The sequence below is a fragment of the Notamacropus eugenii genome, chromosome 1 (assembly GCF_028372415.1).
Source record: "Notamacropus eugenii isolate mMacEug1 chromosome 1, mMacEug1.pri_v2, whole genome shotgun sequence".
NCBI lineage: Eukaryota > Metazoa > Chordata > Mammalia > Diprotodontia > Macropodidae > Notamacropus > Notamacropus eugenii.
In genome coordinates, this window is record NC_092872.1 from 557,627,827 (window position 1) to 557,639,354 (window position 11,528).

General features: G+C 36.1%; 1 pseudogene; it reads right to left on the reverse strand.

Moving 5' to 3' along the window:
* Positions 1-1,909: 1,909 nt before the first annotated feature.
* On the reverse strand, positions 1,910-2,599 carry LOC140518943 (large ribosomal subunit protein eL19-like; annotated as a pseudogene).
* Positions 2,600-11,528: the final 8,929 nt, after the last annotated feature.

The window sequence follows — 11,528 nt, forward strand, 5'->3', positions numbered from 1 at the left end:
ACTATCTATGTGATCCTGAGTAAGTCATTTAAATTTTCAGTATTCTAGCTAACTCACTAGTTTATGAGTAGCAGAGAAGGTACCATCTTACACAAAAGGTACTGATTCATTCGCAAAAAGAATCCCCACTATAACATATCCAGTCTCTGATAAAAAACTGGTAAAGAGGAGAAACTCACCTTTTTTTGAGGTAGACCATTTAAGAAGAGAGATTTCTTTATCCAGAAATTTACTAAATGAAATCACAGGTCCAGTTCCAATTGCCTGTCTTCAGTTTATAGATGAGGGAACTGAGTCTTAGAAGTCTGTTAAGTCTGTTATTGTTATTATAATTAACAATAATAATCATAAAAATGATAGCTACCATTTATATAACACAAAATTTTTCAAAGAACTTTACATATATTATTTCATTTGAATTGTGAATTTCCCATGCTCATATACCTAGTAAATATGGGAGGCAGTATGGTATAATGGGGAGTCAGGATGATCCCACTTTAGTCATTTACTAACTGTGTGACTCTAGCTAATTGATTTAATCTCTTTAGCCCTCAGATTCTTCATTAATAAAATAGAGGTAATCATACCACCTACCTCATATGGTTGCGAGGATCAAACAAAATAATCTATCCAAAGTACACTATAAACCTTAAATACATTCTATAAGTATCAATATTACTGTGTGTCAGAGATGACATTTGAACTTATACGTATTTTATGTGATACATAAAAATATCTCAGAGTAATCTTAATGTACAATGGATAGAAATATATTTTTGTGTTAGGGTAATAATATCTCTTTTTAAAATATTTACTGATCACTTTACATTATGGTGGGGAAAACACACTTCTTATCTTCAAGCAGACAGCATGACAGATGCATAGGTCATCTCTGATGACTACTTGGTCTGGTGTTCACAATGCAGGAAGCTGCCATATTACCAGAGTAGAGAAATAAATCAAAGAAACTGAGCTTTTCTTTCTATGGAATGACCTTTCAATGGACAAACGAGTTGTTCCATTTGGACTGTGCAGGCTTATCAAATCAAGAACTCATCAACTTCTCAGCAGTTTTAAGAGCCAAGGGAAATCACAAGGTCTCTGAGAAGGAAGACCACTACTTACAAAAGGACTGTAATCATTAACACTGAGCTCCACTTGTCACAACATTTTAAGAGAGAATTAGAATGAAGTGTCTAGCCTCAGATTTAATCTTTTTTTCCCCATTTATTAGTCTTCTAAAGTAAGGGAATTTAAAATGTGCCCCATAATTGGTAGGATTTTATTGCATTGAAATTAAAGATGACACATATTGATTTTTTTCCTACCATTGTTAAATAAACAAACAAAATCTGCATTTGCCTCTATTGAATGTTAACTTATATTAATTAGAGAAAACAATTGCTTAGTGGGCATTTTGTGGAAGAAGAGATATAAAATGACAGAATGTATGCTGACAATGCTTTCTGGGTAATTGGTAGTAAGTAGGTATCACTCTCAAATTTAGCTCATTTAGTATACTGTTACCTTTTAATGTGACTCATGCACCTTATAAACCAAACATCATATGGCAAAAGTGAGTTCGATTTCAGTCATGAGAAAGGTGCCACTAAACACTATCGGGTGCATTGGGGGAGAAAAAGGCAATGAATTTGCTGTCAGAGGACATAGGTCCAAATCCCTGCTCTGCTACTTAGGACCTATATTTTCTTTAGAAAGTCACTCAGCTTCTTAGGGTCTCATTTTCCCTGTATATAAAAAAATGAGAGGGATCAATGAAATTGCTTTTGAGGAACTTTTCAATTTAAAATCTATGATTCTTTTTCTTTTTTCTTTTTTTGACAGTCTATCAAGTTTTATTGTATAAGACAAATAGACGGGTACTATGTACAGAGGAGATAAGGAAGGATTATTTTTTAGTCTCCTCCTCCTTGAACAAAGTATTGATGATCCCCCCTTTCTTAGCCTTCTGATACTCTTCCAGATGATTCTGTGCTTCCTTAGCCTTGGATCGGTGAGCTTCATCCTGATCAGCCAAGTTTCTTGGGGAACTTGTTAGCCTTCAGTTTATAAATGTGCTCCATGAGATCCCACTTATTCTTGAACACATTTCCCTTCACTTTCAAGTTCTGGCTGTGGTAAATGTGGCGGTCAGTCTTTTTGGATTCACAATATCTTAGGAGCAGATGATGCAGAATTCTCATTCGCCTCATCCAAGTCACCTTCTCAAGTATATGAGCATTGGCAGTACCCTTTCTCTTACCAGTACCCATGTGCCTGCCCTTCCTTCCAGCCAGAGTATTTTTCCGTCATGTGGCACGAGAGTGCAAAGTAACCAGCTTCTGGAGGATAAGCCCATCTTTAATCAGCTTCCAGATCTGATGATGGAAGCAGCCCAGAAAAGGAAAGGAGCTCTAAATCTATAATTCCATGAACTACTACTCTTACTAATAGTTCACCTTTCTACAGCACTTTGTGAGTACAAAGTGCATTTCACAAAGAACCCTGCAGACCAGGAAGGCAGTGCAAATACTAGACGTAGTTGTTCAACTGTGGAAACTGAAGTTTGCGTGAAGTCAGATTTTTCCACACTGTCCATTTTTACCTCCTTGGGAAATTGTTTTCTGTGCCCCTGAAAAGTTTTTCTCAAAGTATTTAAAATGGTTTCGATGTTTTGTTTTGCATAAAGGTTGTTTTCTTCTTTCTTTTTTCCTTTCATAGCAGACAATTGGATTCATTCTAAGAAGACAATGAACTTCTTTACATTCATAGGAACACTGCCTTCAAAACTAGAATGTTAATATCACTCCTGCTCAATGCTTTACAGTTTTCATAATATAGGACTTGGTCACTTTAATCCATGTGAGCCCTCTTCTAAGAACCAGAGTTGCTATCTCTTCAAATAACTGAATATATCCCTACTCAAATGACTTCTCCATCTCTACTTGGATAAAAAAAAATATTCTAATGAGCAACAGTCTAGGTTGATGTGATTAGGGTTGTATGATAGGACTTCCATTTTTGCCTTAGTCTTTGTATATCCATCACCTAACAGTACTTCTCGCATGTTAGGTGCCTAAAACATTTGCTAATTCACTGGTTAATATGGAGATATTAAATATAAGGTATGCATTCATGGGGCAAATCATCTCAGTCCCCTATTCCTCAATTGTCTTGACTCTAAGGAATATAGGACAGTAACTTCAGAGATGAGCTAATATGCACTAGTTGTACACATTAGTACAATATACTTCCTAGCTTTCTAGGGTTGCTATAAACAAGATGCTTGGTAAATCTGAAAGTGGTATCTAAGTGTAATTACACTGATTATTTTTGACATTAAACACTTACTAAACACTTATTATATTTAATAACACTGTTAGAGGACTGTGTCTAATTCTGGAAGAGTCAGCTACATGGTTGAATGGACAGAGCTGGACCCAAACTCAGGAAGACCTAAATTCAAATCCGGCCTCACATACCAGCTTCACTTCATTTCCATCTACCTCAGTTTTCTCATCTATAAAAAGAGAATAGTAATAGTATAGTATAGTAATAGTAATAACAAAAAAAACTTCCAGGGTTGTTTATGAAGATAAAATTAATAATATTATAATATAATTACAGAAGTTTAGTTAAGTCACAAATTCTGCTGTTATGAAACTCACCAGCTAGGGTGGCATAAGGCACAGAAACACAGGTTACAATTATATTCAGTACTATATAATAAATAAATTGGAGAGTTATAGAAGAAACAGTTAACATGAGGTCTATAATATATATCCCTGTACTTTCTCATGAAATCTAGTCATATGTTATTGGGTTGATGTCGTATGCTGGTAGAGGTAAATTACATCTAAAAAAGAAAAGAATTTATGATCTTACCCTCTTATCTTGTCACTTCTCCAGACTTCCCTAATTCTGTTGCTAACACCATTATCCTCCCAGTGGTCCAAGTTTAAAACTGTGGATCCATCCCTCGACTGTTCCCCCTTCCTCATTAAAATTTAAAATAATATACAAATGGTATCATCATCATCATCCTTGAATAATGTCTTTAATTGTGAAGTTATGAAATCATTAATTCTCCCTCTAAACTATCTCTTGCATCTCTCTTTTACTCACACATGCTCACCACCCTACTTCAGATCCTTACCTCCTATCACTTGGGCTTGTGCAATAGCCTCCTAATTGCCCTCTCTGCTTCCAGTTTCTCCCCTCACCTATATATTTCATACTGCTGCCAAAGTATTTTTCCTAGAGAAAGAGCTCTCCATGTCACTCCTTAACTCCAAAACCTTCCATGACTTTCCGCTACTTGTACGATAAACTACAAATGCCTGGGCATTTAAGTTCCTTACAATCTGGTTCCTATCTACTCTCCCAGATTTATTGCATAATGCTCCCTTTTGTGAACCCTAAGTTTCAATCAACCTAGACAACTAACCATTCTCTGAAATTACTCATCTTGTGCCCATCTCTGTTCATTCATGTAAGCAATTACTTATGTTTGGGGAAAGTGCCCTTTTTGTGATCTCTGCTTCAAAGAAGAAGCCTTCAAGGCTCAATTCATACATTGCTTCCTTTTCTGAAGGCTTCCCTGATTTCCCTCCCCCAGCTCCCTTTCTTATCATTCTGTCCTTCCTCTATTGTCTTCATGCTATACTTTTGGTCATTCTCTTTGATTCGTACCCTTTCCCTTTCTTCCAGAATTAAAACTCTTGAGGGCAGAAACTACTTCATTTTTATGCTTATATCATCGTTGCCTGGTACAACGTAGGTGCTTAATAAATGTGCATTGAGTTGGGTTGAGTTTGAGAGAAATCATCACAAACTGTGGTGGTAAATGAAAATTAATGAAGCTTTCATGAAGGAGACATCACTTAAGTTGTCTTTTTTATAGGATATGTATAATAAGGAGAAGAAAGGAAAGTAAGATGTGACACTAAAATATAGCAAACAGCATATAGGGAGGCAAGTGGGAGCTATGTTTAGTGACCAGAGAATAGTTCAAAGGATGCTTCTTGAGGTAAGAAATTTAGGGTTTGTGAGTAGAATAATGTGACTCAAAGGAAAAAAAGAAAATGAAGACACTGGAATAAGACAAACTATACGAGAATGAAACTGAAGTTTCTGAAGAATCAAGAACTACAGAGAAAAACATTAAAAAAATTTGCAGATACTAGCATGTATGAGGAAATTGTGATAAACTCCCTGGAAAAAAAGAGAAATGTTGGGTAGCTGGTGACTCCTCTGCCATCTTAGCTTTACCTCAGATTTAGTTTTTTAAATGAATTTATTTTTCATTTCCTACCTTTTCTAAGTTCCTACTTTCATTCAACTCATTTTTATGAGTTCAAGAGTTTGTTTCAGTTAAAAATGGATGGTTTTGTACTTGGATTGGAGAGCTATGAAAATAAGAAGTAAATGACAAACTGCATATGGATGACCTTCCCACATTCCCTTCCCTAAGGACACCCAGGGTCAGATGAGGAAGTACTTATCCCCCCCAACAGTGATATCAAAAGCAATTGCACTGTATGTGCCATTAAAGAAATACCTTCCAGTAACAATTTTTGTTTGGTCTTGATTTTGTCCATGTGAGCATTAATGAGAGGCTTGGCTGCAAAGAAGGAGGAAGACAAGACTCCCTATAAAAAAATGTCTCAGATTTAATAGTTAATGACAAATAAGGAAGTATGGGAACATTTCTTGCATTCTGTGTAATACCCAAGACACAAAAAATCATGAGGTATAGAAGCCTATTTAGATATTTCCCAAGGCAAACATGATTCAGATAGTAAAGATGATACACTAGTGTCTGGAAATTTTACATGTCTTATTCAGATGATATAAAACAATAAGAAATGGGGGTTTAAATGACCTAATAGATCTAAAAACATACATGCTAAATCTGTGACCTTAGGAAGGTTGCTTGACCTCTCTATTCCCATTTCTTCCTCTGTAAAATGAAAGACTTGAACAAGATAATCTCTATGAGACCTTCCAACATTTAAGCCTATGATTTTATAGCTCTCAAAGGGTAGAGGTAACATTAAGGGAAAATGCTGCTCTGGGCAACAAGGTGGAGAATAAACGTTACTGGATTTAAAGTGTCAGAGGTCCTGTGTTGAAGTCCTCTTTCTGCACCTTATTGCATGTGTGACCTGAGGCAGATAGGTGGCTCAGTGGATAGAGTGCTAGTCCTGGAGTCAGAAAAGTCTGAATTCAAATCTGGTCTCAGACATTCACTAGCTATGTGATCCTGGGTAAGTCACTTACCCCTGTTTTCCTCAGTTCCTCATCTGTAAAATGAGCTGGAGAATGAAATGGCTACCCATTCTACTATCTTTGCTGAGAAAACCCCAAATGGGGTCAGCAAGAGTCAGGCACAACCAAATAACAGTGACCTGGGGCAAGTCAGTCATTCAGTCCATAAACACGTAATAGGCACCTGCTATGTGCCAGACTGTGTCCTAAGTACTAGACAATTTCCTTTACATCTCCGGGACTCAATTTCTTCACCTTCAAAATGAGAACTTGTTGATTACTAAGGTAGTAGGAGATAAAGCAGATACAAACCAATAGCCACAAGCTCCAATCATGATGGTACTTCGTTTCTTCAGTGCTTTGTATTATATCAAGCACTTTCTTCAGGAAAAAAAAAAAAACTAGATTAAGATTTTTTTTAATTTAAGTAACCTGATATATAATTATTATAATATCATTATTTATGAATGAACTTATTAAAAATTTCCAAAGGATGTAGATTTGAACACTTTAAGGTTGGGAAAGCCTTTCCAAATCTTATCTCATTTTATCCTCACCATAACCTTGTGAAGTAGGTGTTGTTATTATTTGCATTACTTGCCCAAGTTCACACAGCTAATAGGTATCTAAGGATGGTTTTGAACTCAGCTCTTCCTGACTCCAGGTTCAGCACTCCATCTGCTGAACCTCCTAGCTGCCATTGGTTAAGAAACTGGACTAGTTAAGCAGTTCAGAGACAGTGATGTGGGGGGAATCAGCACGTACTGATAATTTTCCTAAATTTTGTCTAGTCACAAGGAATATTCTTTTTTGAAGTAGCCAATGTATCAAGTACAATGTTAGCATACAGAAAGTGATTGGTAAATATTTGTTGTTAATGAATAATTAAAAACTATGAACTGGCACATGAAAACAACTATAACATTTCCTTAAGAAGACCCAGACTACTCAATTCCTATTCAGTCTTGTATCTAGTGCATTGTCCATTTATATCATGTCTGCCTAAGACATACTTATTGATTGACAAACTCAATGGACTGTCCATCAAACTGCTTGTCATAGTTGGGACTGTTCTTCATCTTTTCCCATCCCCTGGGGAGAGTTAAACTAAACTATTCCTAGTGAGTTAAGTTAAATTCCCTAAGCTTCTGATTTAGACCCAGCCAACTCTGCTTTGTGCCTTCCAAATAACAGCTGTTTGTGAGCATCACCCCATTTACTGAAAAATGATAAACTTAATCCCTTCTTGCTTCTTGTGTCTAATATAGATTCTTTTGGAGATTATTATACATAATGATGTATGGCTGCCATTTAGTCCTTCAGAGCTTGATGCAATCAGTATTAAGTCAGCCACCATTGGGAACACTTGGAGGGTGCTACCATGTCTAGTGAATCTCTCTCTAAGTTTGAATCTACTCTTGATATTCTCTTGGATAGTGACAAAATATGTTCGAGCAGATCTTTTTAAACAAGTCTCAATCTTGAAATTAAGACTCATAAAGATATTATTAATCTTCAAGTTAGGTTGCATGGCTGTAAGTTTTAGGATACAACACTCACCAAGAAATTAAAGTTGCACAATATACAAAAGCAAGCAGAGAGGAACATGATGGCCATAAGCAGACTACAGCAAATGACTAATGAGAAAGGCATAGGAGAGGTAGTACAAAGGATGCCATCAGAGAAATGTATGCCTGTAATAGAAAATGAGCTGATAATATAATGAAAGTAAGACACATTTGATGTGCTTACTTCCCAAGTGCTCCATCTGTATCACACAATGTCAAAACTTCAAGAGGAAGGTCTCCAGCATTAGGTGACCCCTAATGCATCATTTATGTGAGGGCATGGACAAGAACCACATAGACACATTTAAACTGCATTTTATATGAATGTAGGGATCCTACTTCCTTCAGTATTTCAAAATTTGGAACTGCAGAGTCAAGTTCCTGGAGGCGATTTTCAGGAATACTCTTGACTCACAAGTCAAGTTCATATTCTATTATCTGGCACTACTGCAGCTTTCTAGACTTGTGCTATAACTTGTGTTATATTACTTCTGTTCATAATTTCATGTTCTAGCTCAACAGTGGCAAACTCAAATAGAAATAGGGGCCCCTAATCCATATGTAAGGATCCCTATGGGTCACATACTGACGTAGATTTAAAATGTAATGTTATCTATGTTTAATTGGATTTTTATTTATTTTATTATGTGTTTTTTCAATTACATATTAGTCTATCTCAGGTTGCATTCAGGAATATTATGATAGTAGGCTGTTGGGGGCCCCATGTTTGATCCCTTTGATATTGTATATAGGACAAAGTAACTATTAAAAGAATCAATGAAATCTCCTTGGGGTATAGGCTTAGTAACAGTATGGCTAGGTCAAAGGATAGACACAATTTAGGGATTTTGTGGTGTAGTTCCAAATTGCTTTTAAGAATACCTATACCAGGGGGAAACTGGGCGTAGACCAATGCCTGCCATGGTACACAAGAATAAAGTCCAAATGGATTCATGATCTAGGTATAAAGACTGATACTATAAACAGATTAGGGGAGCAAGGAATAGTGTATTTATCAGATTTATGGAGAATGGAGACATTTTTCACCAAACAAGAGATAGAGAACATTGTAAAGTGCAAAATGGATAATTTTGATTACATTAAATTGAAAAATTTTTGCACAAACAAGCACAATGCAAACAAGATTAGGAAGGAAGCAGAAAACTGGGAAAGAATTTTTGCAACTAATGTCTGTGATAAAGGCCTCATTTCTAAAATATATAGAGAACTGAGTCAAATGTATAAGAATACAAGTCTTTGCCCAGTTGATAAATGGTCAAAGGATATGAAAAGGCAGTTTTCAGAGGAAGAAATTAAAGCTATCTATAGTCATATAAAAAAATGTTCTAAATCACTATTGATTAGAGAGATGCAAGTCAAAACATCTCTGAGGTACCACATCACACCTATCAGATTGGCAAACATGACAAAACAGGAAGATGAGAAGATGTGGGAGACTTGGAACACTAATTCATTATTGGTGGAGCTGTGAGCTGATCCAATCATTCTGGAGAGCAATTTGGAACTTTGCCCAAAGGGCTACAAAAAATATGCATACCCTTTGACCCAGAAATATTACTTCTAGGACTGTATCCCCAAGGGATTATAAAAATGGGAAAGGGTCCCACATGTACAAAAATATTTATAGTAGCGCTCTTTGTGGTGACCAAGAACTGGAAATCAAGGGGATGCCCATCAATTGGGGAGTGGCTGAACAAGTTGTTGTATATGAATGTAATGGAATACTACTGTGCTCTAAGAAATGATGAACAGGGAGACTTCAGAGAGGCCTGAAAGGACCTGTGTAAAATGATGCCGAGTGAAAGGAGTAGAACCAGGAGAACTTTGTACACAATAACAACCACAGTGTGCGAGGAATTTTTCTGGTAGACTTAGTTCTTCACAGCAATGTAAGGACCCAAAAAATTTCCTAATGGACTTCTGAGGCAAATGCCTTCCACATCCAGAGAAAGAACTATGGAATTGGATTGCAGAATGAAGCAAACCATTTTCTCTTTTATTATGTTTTATTTTGTTTTGTTTTCATGGTTTCTTCCATTCTTTTTAATTCTTCTATGAAAGATGACTAAGGGGAAAATGTATTTAATAAGCATATATGTGTAGAACCTATATAAGATTGCACATCATCTCAGGGAGAGAGTGGGGAGGGAGAAAAAAATCTAAGACATATGGAAGTGATTGTAGAAAACTGAAAACAAATTAATTAATTAATCAAAAAAGGAATAGCTACACCAATTCATAGCTTATCTAATGTGTCTATTTTACCACAGCTCGTCCAACATTTGTTATTTTCCCTTTTGGTCATCTTTGAAAAAAGATCAAAGAAGTAAGAAAAGGACACATCCAGTTGTTTCTTTTTTTCTAGAACTTTTTCTTGTAATGTAAAATATCTAGGACCTAAGAAGGCTATTATGATGCTATACTACTGTGCTATAAGAAATGAGGAGCTCAATGATCTTAGCAAAACAGGGAAAGACTTGCATGAAATAATGAAGAGTGAAATGAACAGGACCAAGAGCATAATAAACAGTAACAATGATGTTGTTTCAAGAACATCTTTGAGTGAATAAATTATTTTGACTATTCTAAATACACAAATGAACTATGAAGGATATATGATGCTATCTGCATCTGAAAAACAGAAGTATATACAGAGTAATATTACATATATATGAGTGCATGTGTGTGTGCATATCTACATATGTATGTATGTGTGTGTATGTGTGTGTGTAATGCCATCTCTAGGGCAGGATGGGAGAGAAGAGGAAAAAAAGGAGGATAAAAAGGAAATTTACACAATAATTTTGTATATTTGAAAGGAATAGCAAGTTGGTCATAGTAGATGTGCAGTTTCATGTATAATCATCTTTTTTAATTGTACTACGTTATGGAAATGTTTGTTTATTCCATAAGTATGAACTAATTTAATTTTAAAAAGATAAACTAAGAAGGTGCTCATTGAAACGGAGATGGCTGTGGAAATCATAGCTTATTAATCCAATGGAATGCTTTTAAAAAATGAGAAAAAGACAGAAGCAGGGCCAAAATGGAGGAGAAAAGGCAGGAACTCACCTGAGCTGTCCCCCCAAACTGCTCCAAAATCTTTTAAATAATTCCATAAAACAATTCCTGGAGCAGCAGAACCCACAAAAAGATGGTGCAATATATTTTTCCAGTTAAAGATAACTTAGAGGGTCAACAGGAAAGATCTGTCACATCTGGGTCAGAGTGGAACACAGCTCAGCACAAGCTGTACCAGCACAGACCCAGCCCCAGCAAACCAGAAGCAGGTCTTGGGAGTCACAAAATTGACAATGACAGCAACTACTTTTAGCCCACAGTTGGTAAGGACGGTTAACAACTGATCAAAAGGAGATTACAGGGGTTTCTTTGCTGGCATTAGAGCAAGACTCTGTTGCTTTTGCCCATACTAAGATCCAGGTTGCAATCTTGAGTGGCAGTCTCAGACTGAGAAAGAGCGGTAACACACTTGAGCTTGGGGTCCCAATGAAGGCAGAATCCTCATCATAGTTCCAGGGAAGAAAGGAGTGTTTGTGGATGCTACATATAAGAGCACAGGCCAGGAGAGCAATATACATATATATGTATGTGTATATATATATATATATATATATATATATATATATATATATATATATATATATATAT